This window comes from Panulirus ornatus, chromosome 55 (genome assembly GCF_036320965.1).
Source record: "Panulirus ornatus isolate Po-2019 chromosome 55, ASM3632096v1, whole genome shotgun sequence".
Taxonomy (NCBI): Eukaryota; Metazoa; Arthropoda; class Malacostraca; order Decapoda; family Palinuridae; genus Panulirus; species Panulirus ornatus.
In genome coordinates this window covers 36,662,101-36,677,100 of record NC_092278.1, presented here as the reverse complement: position 1 = coordinate 36,677,100, position 15,000 = coordinate 36,662,101, and positions in this window count along the sequence as shown.

The following is a 15,000-nucleotide window of genomic DNA, read 5'->3' as shown; positions in this document are numbered from 1 at the left end:
GAGGAGGCCTCACAGGTCCTTGCAAACCAAGTGTGTGTGTGTGTGTGTCTTCCGGACGGCGTCACCTGCCGAGGTGTTGTGGAAAGGGGAGTGTTGTGTGTGGGGGCGCCCCCGAGGACAGCAGCAACCCGTCCAAGGGCCTGACGGTGTCCTGGGCGTTCCCTGACACCAGGTACTGACCCTTCAGGATCCGAGAGAGTCCTACACTGTAACTACTACTACTACTACTACTACTACTACTACCACCACTACTACTATTATTACTACTAGTACCATTACTACTAGTACTACTACCACCACTACTACTACTACTACCACCACTACTACTACTACTACTACCACCACTACAACTATCATTACTACTAGTACCATTACTACTAGTACTACTATTACTACCACTACTACTACCACTACCACCACTACCACTAATACCACAACAACTACCACAACTAAATCATTACCATTTAAGACAGGTTTACCACGTCTCCTCGTTCATCATTATCATCATTTCCCACAAACATTGTGGGGCCTCGAGCGAGGCCAGGGTTCCTAGGCCTACGCCCCGGAGTGGTGGTCACGCGATACGCGGGATTTGCGTCAGAGGTGCGTATGACGCGCGCCCTAACGCCACCCAGACCCCCCCTCCCCCCCCAGACTACAAGTTACAGAAAATACAGGGACGTATTTTTTTTCTCTGTATGGTGACAAACGCAGACTTCAAAGCTGTTAAAAATAGACACACACACACACACACACACACACACACACACACACACACACACACACACACACACACACACACCAGCAGCTGATTGGATAGAAAAAAATAGAGACAAACATGACATGTCCGACGGACCCCGGTACAGTGGTCCGTGGAGGACCATGGATACAGAGACCTCGTTATGAAGGTCCATGGAGGATCATGGGTACAGAGACCTCGTCATGAAGGTCCATGGAGGATCATGGGTACAGAGACCTCGTTATGAAGGTCCGTGGAGGATCATGGGTACAGAGACCTCGTCATGAAGGTCCGTGGAGGATCATGGGTACAGAGACCTCGTCATGAAGGTCCGTGGAGGATCATGGGTACAGAGACCTCGGTACATTGGTCCGTGGAGGTTCATGGGTACAGAGACCTCGGTACAGTGATCCTTGGAGGTTCCTGGGGACAGAGACCTCGGTACAGTAGTTCATGGAGGTTCATAGGTACAGAGACCCCCCATTATGGTGGTCCGTGGATGTTCATGAGTACAGAGACCTCATAACGGTGGTCCATGGAGGTTCAAGGTTACATAGACCCCGTTACGGTGGTCCGTAGCTTAAAAACAGGCCCCCCCACCTCTATCTTGCGTTACCCCGGGCCTAACCAAACGAGGGTACTGCCAATGCCAGATTATCACACCCAGCACGCTGTGGTCTACAGATAATGACCCTGAACTAATTAATTCGGTCGTTAATTTCGTCCGTTTGTTAATTGAATAACTTTATTTAGTGGCGTCAGCAGGCGAGGGCGTGGGCACGACATCCCACACACACACACACACATAAGACAAACATGACTTTGTAGGTTTATGTAGATACAGATGGATATCCTCCCCTTCCCGTTTATAATCTTCCAAAAGAAGGAACGAAGAGGTGGGCCAAGTGAGGATATATGAGCAATATAAAAGTTACGGGGATGGGTTAAGGGTCCCGATTATATAAAAAAAAGAAAAACCCGCTTCTGAGCAAGTGATTTCATGATGATCATCGGTAAAATAACCCACAAAACGACTGATAAGTGTATCATACATGTAATTCACAACACAGCGGTCATATTGCTTTATCCACAACAACAGTCTGTCTGGTAAGCACTAGGGTGTGTGTGTGTGTGTGTGTGTGTGTGTGTGTGTGTGTGTGTGTGTGTGTGTGTGTGTGTGTGTGCACTCTGGAGGGTCACATACAGCGCTTCAGAAACCAGTAAAAGTGGATGAACAGTGGCAGAGGTCGGGTGATAGGGTAGAAGGACGAACGGAGTGTTGGCTGCTGGGAGGGGACTCGGGGAAGAACAGTGGGTGACATCCAACCACTGGGGAGTAGTAGTGGGGGAACTCACGTAGGGGACACCCGCCACTGGGGAGTAGTGGGGGAACTCACGTAGGGGACACCCGCCACTGGGGAGTAGTAGTGGGGGAACTCACGTAGGGACACCCGCCACTGGGTAGTAGTAGTGGGGGAACTCACGTTCAAGCACCCGCCACTGGAGAGTAGTGGGGAACTCACGTTCAGACACCCACCACTGGGTGAATAGGAGGAGGAGGAGGAGGAGGAGGAGGAAGGGGAGGAGATACAACTGGGTGAAGAGGAGGAGGAGGAGGAAGGGGAGGAGATACTACTGGGTGAAGAGGAGGAGGAGGAGGAGAGAACTATGACTTCTGGTCCTGCCGAAGGGGGAGGGGAGAGATCGTCTTTCTCACCTGAGGGATAGGACGCCCCTGGACGACTCCACCCTCAGAGGAACATGTTGAGGGAGGGGAGGGCGTGTAGTACTTCACCATGAACGCAGGGAGAAGAGGGAGGAGGGACAGGTGCTTTCCCAAAGACGTAAGGAGTTGAGGAGGAGGAAGAAGAAGAGGGAGAGGAGGAGAAGGAGGAAGAGAAAGAAGAAGAGGAGGAGGAGGAGGAGGAAGACTCGAGCTTCACTCTGGCCTCGAGACAGAGTAATATCTAATGGAAACGGGGTCAGATATAGGGTGGAGCCGCTCGACAACCCCCACACCATCACCTGACCACAAATCACACACACACACACACACACATACCACAAACCACCCAGATACTGTCATCACTCACTCACCACAAACAACCAGGTCACCGTCACTCACTCACCACAAACAATGTAGACACCACTCACTCACCACAAACAACCAGGTCACCGTCACTCACTCACCACAAACAACCACTTCACCGACACTCACTCATCACAAACAACGTAGACACCGTCACTCACTCACCACAAACAACCACTTCACCGATACTCACTCATCACAAACAACGTAGACACCGTCACTCACTCACCACAAACAACCAGGTCACCGCCACTCACTCACCACAAACAACGTAGACACCGTCACTCACCCACCACAAACAACCAGGTCACCGCCACTCACTGACCACAAACAACGTAGACACCGTCACTCACCCACCACAAACAACCCAGACACTAATACACACCCACCACAAACAACTATTGCCCCCCTGGTACAGGCACCGTCCCAGTAGACAATCAGCAACATATGTTTACTGCGAGATAATTGGTGTGGCAATTCAGTGGGACCCAGCTGCTCCTCTTTGACCCACCGCCCTCTGTGACCTCCGCCGATCGTGTACTCTGAGGTCAACGGGTCGAGCCCAACCCTCGCCATATGATCATGAATTACCCATACACTAATTACATTCCCTATACAACATCCAGTACAAATGGCCTCGCGGGCGAACAACACTTGTCGAATTTTCTTTAAATGACTTTTAGATGTGCGTCACCAACAGTGTTTACCAATGTGATCCTAAGGTGTGTAAGCCAGAGGTAGGTGTATGATAAGGGAGGGAGTTGAGATAGGGAGGGAAGGGAAGGAGCCCAGGTCAGGGAGGGTGTCGAGATCAAGGAGGGGAAGGGAGGGTGCCGAGATCAAGGAGGGGAAGGGAGGGAGCCGCGATCAGGGAGGTCAAGGAGGGAGCCGAGGCCAGGGGGACTAGATCAGGGAGGTCAGGGAGGGAGCCGAGGTCAGAAAGGGAGGGAAGGGTAGGGTGGCCTCTCAACCACTACTGCTTAGCCCCCATCATCAACGCGAGGAGGCCAGCTGTGTATCTCTCCAGCTGATCTGGGAGGGTAATCTTGTACAGAGCCTAGGCTGAGCCCCTGTTTATGTGATGGTGATGCTCGACCCATCTCCTCCTCCTCCGCCGCCCATCACCGGTTAATACCGACATATCTATGATTCAGCCACTTGAATATGGTGTCCGACTCCCTCTTGCTTCAAGCTGGCTGTGTGACTCCCCAACCTCTCGTACTCCACTACCATGAAAAAGGGATCCAAGACACTCGACAAGTGAGGAGAGACGAGGAAGAATACGCCCGGCCAAACAGGAAGGCCACAACACTGGCCAGAGAGGAGAGGACAGTGTGAGTGAGGGAGGGAGTGAGGGAGGGAGGGAGTGAGGGAGGGAGGAAGAGGACCGAAGGATGTGAGCTCGGAGACCACAACCATATGCCACACCCTCTTCAAAACTCCGCAAATATATATATAAAAAAAACGATGAATTTTACCATTTCTTTCAGTAGATTTCACACACACACACACACACACACACACACACACACGAGTGAAAGCATCAGCCATACAGAATCCATCATCATCCACCACACACACACACACACACCCACATTACCTGGCTGTTCTCACACCCCCCCCCCCAAAGAAAACAAAAACAACAACAACTCCCGCTTACCATCAGTGACTGCCAAAACCATGACCTGACTACGACGGGCCGTAAACACACACACACACACACACACATTTCGTCCAGTAATACGTCACTCACTGTGAATAATTCCACCCCCTAAAAAAATGCCTATTTTTTTTCTCCCTCTTTCTCTCCCCACTATAACAATTTTTTTTTTTTTTCGTGTGTGTGTCCTCGTTTGACCACCAGGTTTATAGTGCGTTACGAGGAGAGAGAGACACACACACGGAATCCAACCTGTTCTGGTAAAGAGGGAGACAGACGCCCCGCAACACCGTCCTTGGGGTATTGAGGGAGGGGAAGAAGGCGACAGAGGCTTGTGTCCTGGCTCTCTACCACTTGTAGTGGGGGATATGTGGGGTATCTTGCTGTGGGGGAGGGGAAGTGCTGGACGCTTTGCTCTGGGGGGGGGGGGGTGTACTTGTGGACACCATCCTGTGGGGGGTGGGGGGTTATAAATGGACACCATCCTTGATGATGGAGAAGACTGGACATCTTACTTTGAGGAAAGGTTGTGATAATACAAGATGACTTGACGTGGGAGGACACAGATGGCCACACGGGGGCAACCGTGTCATGACTTGCTGTGGGAGAAGGAAGAAAAACGTCTGGCCTTGCTATGGTGTGTGTGTGTGTGTGTGTGTGTGTGTGTGTGTGTAGCAGCAGGAGAAGTAGTGGTTGTCTGGTGGTAGGGAGGGAGGGAGGGGTGGGGGAGAGGAAATTTGCATCTCATTACCATTCACCAGCAGTAACCGGTAGCTAACACGGATCTAACCATCGGGGGGGGGGGAGATTAACTATAGGTCCGTGTTACGTCAAGTTCGAGGAAATGCCTCTCTCTTTCTCTCTCTTTCATCCTGTTTTTGTCTTTATGATCTGAACTCGTCTTTGCCCCGAGAGACTATGACCTCTCCTTCCACACACACACACACACACACACACACACACACACACACACACCTCACACACACACACACACACACACACACACACACACCTCAATGGATCCTGGACGAAAGTCCCCTTCATCTCACACCTCAGCCGGCAGTGTTCGTCCACTCCTGTGGGATCCAATGTTACTCCCTGAGCGGGGACTCGTTCACACACAAGCAGTCAGGTCGTGTGTGCGGGCATGGGTGTGGAGGAACTCGTATCTCGTACGGGTGTGAGACGAGGAGCGAGGTACACAGACATGGCCAACGAAAACACATTTTCGGGTCTTGAGGTAAGAAACTGGGACAGGGGAGTAATAACACAGGAGGAGGATATATTTTTGAAGGTCCCAGTTTATCTCGGTAAGGTTTTGTTAGTCGATGGGATGTTTTTATCGCCTGGGGGAGGGAGAGACTACTTAATCCCACAGTACGAAGACGTAATGCGTTGGGTACGACAACTTTATTTCCCTGGGTACGACGATTCTGACACCCTGGGTACGATAATGTCAATTCCCCGGGTACGACAACTTTAACTCCCTGTGTACGACAACTTTTAATCCTTGGGTACGACGACTTTTAATCCTTGGGTACGACGACTTCACTTCTTGCCTACGACGAGTCACCCTCCCTCCCTCTCCCTCAGAACACCCCAAAATAACCCCTAACTCAAGTATGAGTAGAGGCGACATCAGGAGCACCAGACTCATCCTCCATCATGACCCCACCATGATGAGGCAAAAGCTACGAGATCAGAGCTTCCAGCTCAGGACCTGGCACGTCTGAGGCGTGTGTGTGTGGGTGACACATCACTCCATCTGTAGTCCACATCTGAGAAGAGAAACGAGTCACTTCGTCCAAGGGGAAAAAAAAAAACACATCGAGATTCAACGTAGATCAACGGAGTTCTAAGGCTGATCGGGAGATGTGAAAGTGTTCGAGACGCGCGGAGACAGACGGACGAAGGGGACACGCAATAACAGGTACTGGCCATTCGAATCAGTTCGAAACGTTAATCTCACACCGTGTGTGTGTGTGTGTGTGTGTGTGGGTGGGTGGGGTGGGGGGGGTGGAGGAAGGGGGAGAGGGAAGGGTGTTCGAAACAGCGTAGTTCAAGGATCGGAAAGTAATCTCGCGTTCTAACAAGCTGTAACAAGAATGTCCCGGGTTCGATCGTGGCTGTTGGAGGTTCGTATGTTCCATGGAAGTGTGCGTTCATTTGCACTATATTCGTGTATATATATATATATATATATATATTATATATATATATATATATATATATATATATATATATATATATATATATATTGTTCGCTGATGATACAGCGTTGGTGGCTGATTCATGTGAGAAACTGCAGAAGCTGGTGACTGAGTTTGGTAAAGTGTGTGAAAGAAGAAAGTTAAGAGTAAATGTGAATAAGAGCAAGGTTATTAGGTACAGTAGGGGTGAGGGTCAAGTCAAGTGGGAGGTAAGTTTGAATGGAGAAAAACTGGAGGAAGTAAAGTGTTTTAGATATCTGGGAGTGGATCTGGCAGCGGATGGAACCATGGAAGCGGAAGTGGATCATAGGGTGGGGGAGGGGGCGAAAATTCTGGGAGCCTTGAAGAATGTGTGGAAGTCGAGAACATTATCTCGGAAAGCAAAATGGCTATGTTTGAAGGAATAGTGGTTCCAACAATGTTGTATGGTTGCGAGGCGTGGGCTATGGATAGAGTTGTGCGCAGGAGGATGGATGTGCTGGAGATGAGATGTTTGAGGACAATGTGTGGTGTGAGGTGGTTTGATCGAGTAAGTAACGTAAGGGTAAGAGAGATGTGTGGAAATAAAAAGAGCGTGGTTGAGAGAGCAGAAGAGGGTGCTTTTGAAATGGTTTGGGCACATGGAGAGAATGAGTGAGGAAAATTGACCAAGAGGATATATGTGTCGGAGGTGGAGGGAACGAGGAGAAGTGGGAGACCAAATTGGAGGTGGAAAGATGGAGTGAAAAAGATTTTGTGTGATCGGGGCCTGAACATGCAGGAGGGTGAAAGGAGGGCAAGGAATAGAGTGAATTGGATCGATGTGGTATACCGGGGTTGACGTGCTGTCAGTGGATTGAATCAGGGCATGTGAAGCGTCTGGGGTAAACCATGGAAAGCTGTGTAGGTATGTATATTTGCGTGTGTGGACGTATGTATATACATGTGTATGGGGGTGGGTTGGGCCATTTCTTTCGTCTGTTTCCTTGCGCTACCTCGCAAACGCGGGAGACAGCGACAAAAAAAAAAAAAAAAAAAAATATATATATATATATATATAATATATATATATATATATATATATATATATATAAATATCATATAAATATTATATAAATAAATAAATATAATGACGATTAGTATTCAAAAGACTTTGTACGTACCTTAAAAAGCGATCGGCTGTATCACTGTTGACCACTTCCCTGAAGAGAGAATTTGCGGGAAATTAGTTCCAATTCAGAATGGATCGTAATCTGTCATAATGTCAAAAGATAGTAACAGTAGGAGAGCTAATTCTAAAATATACCAAAGAGCAACACAAATGGAACAAGAATTATACATTTTTTTTTTTTTTTTTATACTTTGTCGCTGTCTCCCGCGTTTGCGAGGTAGCGCAAGGAAACAGACGAAAGAAATGGCCCAACCCCCCCCCCCATACACATGTACATACACACGTCCACACACGCAAATATACATACCTACACAGCTTTCCATGGTTTACCCCAGACGCTTCACATGCCTTGCTTCAATCCACTGACAGCACGTCAACCCCGGTATACCACATGACTCCAATTCACTCTATTTCTTGCCCTCCTTTCACCCTCCTGCATGTTCAGGCCCCGATCACACAAAATCTTTTTCACTCCATCTTTCCACCTCCAATTTGGTCTCCCTCTTCTCCTCGTTCCCTCCACCTCCGACACATATATCCTCTTGGTCAATCTCTCCTCACTCATTCTCTCCATGTGCCCAAACCATTTCAAAACACCCTCTTCTGCTCTCTCAACCACGCTCTTTTTATTTCCGCACATCTCTCTTACCCTTACGTTACTTACTCGATCAAACCACCTCACACCACACATTGTCCTCAAACATCTCATTTCCAGCACATCCATCCTCCTGCGCACATCTCTATCCATAGCCCACGCCTCGCAACCATACAACATTGTTGGAACCACTATTCCCTCAAACATACCCATTTTTGCTTTCCGAGATAATGTTCTCGACTTCCACACATTTTTCAAGGCTCCCAAAATTTTCGCCCCCTCCCCCACCCTATGATCCACTTCCGCTTCCATGGTTCCATCCGCTGACAGATCCACTCCCAGATATCTAAAACACTTCACTTCCTCCAGTTTTTCTCCATTCAAACTCACCTCCCAATTGACTTGACCCTCACCCCTACTGTACCTAATAACCTTGCTCTTATTCACATTTACTCTCAACTTTCTTCTTCCACACACTTTACCAAACTCAGTCACCAGCTTCTGCAGTTTCTCACATGAATCAGCCACCAGCGCTGTATCATCAGCGAACAACAACTGACTCACTTCCCAAGCTCTCTCATCCCCAACAGACTTCATACTTGCCCCTCTTTCCAGGACTCTTGCATTTACCTCCCTTACAACCCCATCCATAAACAAATTAAACAACCATGGAGACATCACACACCCCTGCCGCAAACCTACATTCACTGAGAACCAATCACTTTCCTCTCTTCCTACACGTACACATGCCTTACATCCTCGATAAAAACTTTTCACTGCTTCTAACAACTTGCCTCCCACACCATTATACATATAAATCAAAATAACTCGAAAACTATGTTTTCCTTTTGAGAATAAAAATAGTTCCAAAATGACACACTTCGGCCACTCTCGTCTCTCATAAGTGAATGCTGAAACATATATACACACATACGTACACACACATCTGTAAGTCGCGAGTATAGAGTTTATTTTGCAACCGAGTAAGACCAGGAGGTGAGCAAGTGGAGGCAAATATATCAGGTTACACCAGCGAGAGCTCAACAAAAACAACACAAAAAAATGACGCTCATAGAATAACAGAAAACGAGCGGTGGCGAACGCCGCCAGACACAGGCGTCCGTACTTAAGCGTTTAATATTGACCCCATACTGCTTGATCAGGAGACTCGATGCGACCCAAGTTTTGTTAGACATTAAGTTAGGTCTTAACGAACTTGCATGCCAAGTTTTAGATCCATGCGATCATCGGCCGATGAGAAACAGCGTCATAAATAAAGGCCTCAGGAACGAAAAACGAGGAAAAAGGGATGTCATCGCTAAATCCAACCCCCAAAACATTTTCTAATTAATGTGTGTGTGGGGGGGGGGGAATTGACCCTGCCTTCCCCCCTTTCCCATTATATCAACGCAGGTGGATGATTAACGAACTGGGATTGGAGAGGACCGATAACCCAATCTTTAATTACCCAATCTTTACCAGGACCGACATAGACCTTTCACATCTGACCTCTAATCTGACCTTTTATTGACTGGGTCAGCCCAGGTCGACTGCAATAACATCTCAGGAACGTGATCGATAATTTGAGTTCGTTCCGGTGGAGAGGCAGTAAGGGATGGAGGCGAGGCATGAGGAGGGGTGAGGGTGTGAGGGATGGAGGCGAGGCATGAGGAGGGAGTGAGGCAGTGGAGGGATGGAGGCGAAGCATGAGGAGGAGTGAGGGTGCGAGGGATGGAGGCGAAGCATGAGGAGGAGTGAGGCAGTGAGGGATGGAGGCGAGGCATGAGGAGGGGTGAGGCAGTGAGGGGTGGAAGCGAAGCATGAGGAGGTGTGAGGGTGTGAGGGATGGAGGCGAGGCATAAAGGTGTGAGTGTGTGAGGGATGGAGGCGAGGCATGAGGCTGTGAGGGATGGATGCGAGGCATGGGGAGGGGTGAGGGTGTGAGGGATGGAGGCGAGGCATGAGGAGGGGTGAGGCAGTGAGGGATGGAGGCGAGGAGGAATGAGGAGGGGAAGGTGTGAGTAGTGAGGGATGAGGGAGAGGGGAGTTGGAAGGGGGTAAATGGATTTGCTGGTTTGAGAGAGGGCTAGGTGGCTGGCAGGGGGCTGACTAGTGGTCAGTCCCATGTTCGGGGTAAAGGAAAAGGAGAGGAAAACACTGGAGAGAAAGAGAGAGAGAGAGAGAGAGAGAGAGAGAGAGAGAGAGAGAGAGAGAGAGAGAGAGAGAGAGAGAGAGAGAGAGAGAGAGAGAGAAGAGCTGTCTCCAACAACAGCGAACACTAGTCATGTCCACTGTCAAGTGGACATGACTAAGCCTTGACGACCAATTTCAAAACACTGTCCAACACAGTGAGTGTACCACACACATACACACACACACACACACACACACACACACACCACAGTTTACCACACATACACACACCGTAGTTAAACCATACACACATACACCACAGTTTACCACCACACACACACCACACATACACACCCCCCCACAGTTTACCACACATACCACACACCGTAGTTCACCATACACACATACACTAAAGTTTACCACACGCACACACCACACATACCACAGTTTACCACAGGCACACACCACGGTTTACCACACACACACACACACACACACACACACACACACACACACACACACACACACCAAAGTTTACCATCCTAAAACCAACATCAACTCCCTCTTTCCTCCCTTCCCTCCCTCAACATCACACCCCATTACCAAGTGACTCCTTTTCATCACCCTCTCCCCCTTTTTCCCCTTTCCCCCCCCACTCCCCCCCCCCCCCCCATCACGGCTGCCTGCAGGTAAGGCCTTTAAAGCTGACTGAGAAGCCGCGTTCGAACCCCGCCTCCACGTCACCAAAGTCCACTGATCAGAACAGGATTACTGAGAGAGAGAGAGAGAGAGAGAGAGAGAGAGAGAGAGAGAGAGAGAGAGAGAGAGAGAGAGAGAGAGAGAGAGAGAGAGAGAGAGAGAGAGAGAGAGAGAGAGAGAGAGAGATGAGAGAGAGAGGAGAGAGAGAGAGAGAGAGAGAGAGAGAGAGGATGAACAATGCATGGGATATCCCCATGCCATTCGACACGGCTTTCCATTTTCCATTTCTGGGCCTTAATTCAAACGGCGTAGCTCTCTGGAAAATGGGGGGGGGGGGGGTAAAAGTGAGACATAGCGAGAGGCTTGGAGACGACGGGAGAGGGGAAAACCTGGAAAGGGCCCGTACTGCTGACGTGGGTTCGAAACCCCCCTTGTAGGTGTACACCAAGGGAGGAGAAATCACAAAAAAGGCACATGTGGTGAACGCTACTATTTCAACACACACACACACACACACGCATGGTTTGAGCGTTACACCGCATGGCTGCTGTGAGACAGTGCTGGACGACATGCAACAGTGGACTCCACCACAAGGTGTGGAGTTGTTAATTACCAACACGAGTCAACAGAAGACGCTGCCGACCCCCCCCCTCTCTTCGCCTGGTATTTAGGGTAAGGGTGGGGTGGAGTGGAGTGGAGGTGGTGGTGGTGGAGTAGGGGGAGGTTAGGGTGGAGGTTGGGTGGTGGTAGCAATCATATCTTTGGTCTACCTGATCGATGAGGTTATTTGGGTTTTATTTACAGAGTTAATAGGGAACGTTTGGCTTTAATGTGGTGTGTGTGTGTGTGTGTGTGTTAAGGGAAGTTTATTCATCGTGTGCCCCCTCTTCTTAACCTTGTATTTTTGTATGTATGTAGGGATTATATTTATATATATTTATATATATTATATATTTATATATTATTTTATATATATTATATATATAAAATTTTACATACAAAGGTTTTTTCCTTGTATATATTATATAAAATATATTAATATATTTTTTTTTTTTTTTTTTTTTGTTTTTTTTTTTCTTTGTCGCTGTCTCCCGCGCTGCGAGGTAGCGCAAGGAAACAGACGAAAAAAAATGGCCCAACCCCCCCCATACACATGTACATACACACGGGCCACACACGCAAATTACATACCTACACAGCTTTCCATGGTTTTTTCCCAGACGCTTCACATGCCCTTTATTCACTCCACGGAAAAGCAAGTCACCCCCCTGTTACCAACGCTCCAATTTCACTCTATTCCTTGGGCCCCCCTTTCACCCTCCTGCATGTTCAGGCCCCCCATCACACAAATCTTTTTTTCACTCCCTTTCCCCCCTTTCCCCCTTTGGTCTCCCTCTTCTCCTCGTTCCCTCCACCTCCGACACATATATCCTCTTGGTCAATCTTTCCTCACTCATTCTCTCCATGTGCCCAAACCATTTCAAAACACCCTCTTCTGCTCTCTCAACCACGCTCTTTTTATTTCCACACATCTCTCTTACCCTTACGTTACTTACTCGATCAAACCACCTCACACCACACATTGTCCTCAAACATCTCATTTCCAGCACATCCATCCTCCTGCGCACATCTCTATCCATAGCCCACGCCTCGCAACCATACAACATTGTTGGAACCACTATTCCTTCAAACATACCCATTTTTGCTTTCCGAGATAATGTTCTCGACTTCCACACATTTTTCAAGGCTCCCAAAATTTTCGCCCCCTCCCCCACCCTATGATCCACTTCCGCTTCCATGGTTCCATCCGCTGACAGATCCACTCCCAGATATCTAAAACACTTCACTTCCTCCAGTTTTTCTCCATTCAAACTCACCTCCCAATTGACTTGACCCTCAACCCTACTGTACCTAATAACCTTGCTCTTATTCACATTTACTCTTAACTTTCTTCTTCCACACACTTTACCAAACTCAGTCACCAGCTTCTGCAGTTTCTCACATGAATCAGCCACCAGCGCTGTATCATCAGCGAACAACAACTGACTCACTTCCCAAGCTCTCTCATCCCCAACAGACTTCATACTTGCCCCTCTTTCCAGGACTCTTGCATTTACCTCCCTAACAACCCCATCCATAAACAAATTAAACAACCATGGAGACATCACACACCCCTGCCGCAAACCTACATTCACTGAGAACCAATCACTTTCCTCTCTTCCTACACGTACACATGCCTTACATCCTCGATAAAAACTTTTCACTGCTTCTAACAACTTGCCTCCCACACCATATATTCTTAATACCTTCCACAGAGCATCTCTATCAACTCTATCATATGCCTTCTCCAGATCCATAAATGCTACATACAAATCCATTTGCTTTTCTAAGTATTTCTCACATACATTCTTCAAAGCAAACACCTGATCCACACATCCTCTACCACTTCTGAAACCGCACTGCTCTTCCCCAATCTGATGCTCTGTACATGCCTTCACCCTCTCAATCAATACCCTCCCATATAATTTACCAGGAATACTCAACAAACTTATACCTCTGTAATTTGAGCACTCACTCTTATCCCCTTTGCCTTTGTACAATGGCACTATGCACGCATTCCGCCAATCCTCAGGCACCTCACCATGAGTCATACATACATTAAATAACCTTACCAACCAGTCAACAATACAGTCACCCCCTTTTTTAATAAATTCCACTGCAATACCATCCAAACCTGCTGCCTTGCCGGCTTTCATCTTCCGCAAAGCTTTTACTACCTCTTCTCTGTTTACCAAATCATTTTCCCTAACCCTCTCACTTTGCACACCACCTCGACCAAAACACCCTATATCTGCCACTCTGTCATCAGACACATTCAACAAACCTTCAAAATACTCATTCCATCTCCTTCTCACATCACCACTACTTGTTATCACCTCCCCATTTACGCCCTTCACTGAAGTTCCCATTTGCTCCCTTGTCTTACGCACCCTATTTACCTCCTTCCAGAACATCTTTTTATTCTCCCTAAAATTTACTGATAGTCTCTCACCCCCAACTCTCATTTGCCCTTTTTTTCACCTCTTGCACCTTTCTCTTGACCTCCTGTCTCTTTCTTTTATACTTCTCCCACTCAATTGCATTTTTTCCCTGCAAAAATCGTCCAAATATATATATATATAATTTTTTTTTTTTTTTTTTGCTTTGTCGCTGTCTCCCGCGTTTGCGAGGTAGCGCAAGGAAACAGACGAAAGAAATGGCCCAACCCACCCCCATACACATGTATATACATACGTCCACACACGCAAATATACATACCTACACAGCTTTCCATGGTTTACCCCAGACGCTTCACATGCCTTGATTCAATCCACTGACAGCACGTCAACCCCAGTATACCACATCGCTCCAATTCACTCTATTCCTTGCCCACCTTTCACCCTCCTGCATGTTCAGGCCCCGATCACACAAAATCTTTTTCACTCCATCTTTCCACCTCCAATTTGGTCTCCCTCTTCTCCTCGTTCCCTCCACCTCCGACACATATATCCTCTTGGTCAATCTTTCCTCACTCATTCTCTCCATGTGCCCAAACCATTTCAAAACACCCTCTTCTGCTCTCTCAACCACGCTCTTTTTATTTCCACACATCTCTCTTACCCTTACGTTACTTACTCGATCAAACCACCTCACACCACACATTGTCCTCAAACATCTCATTTCCA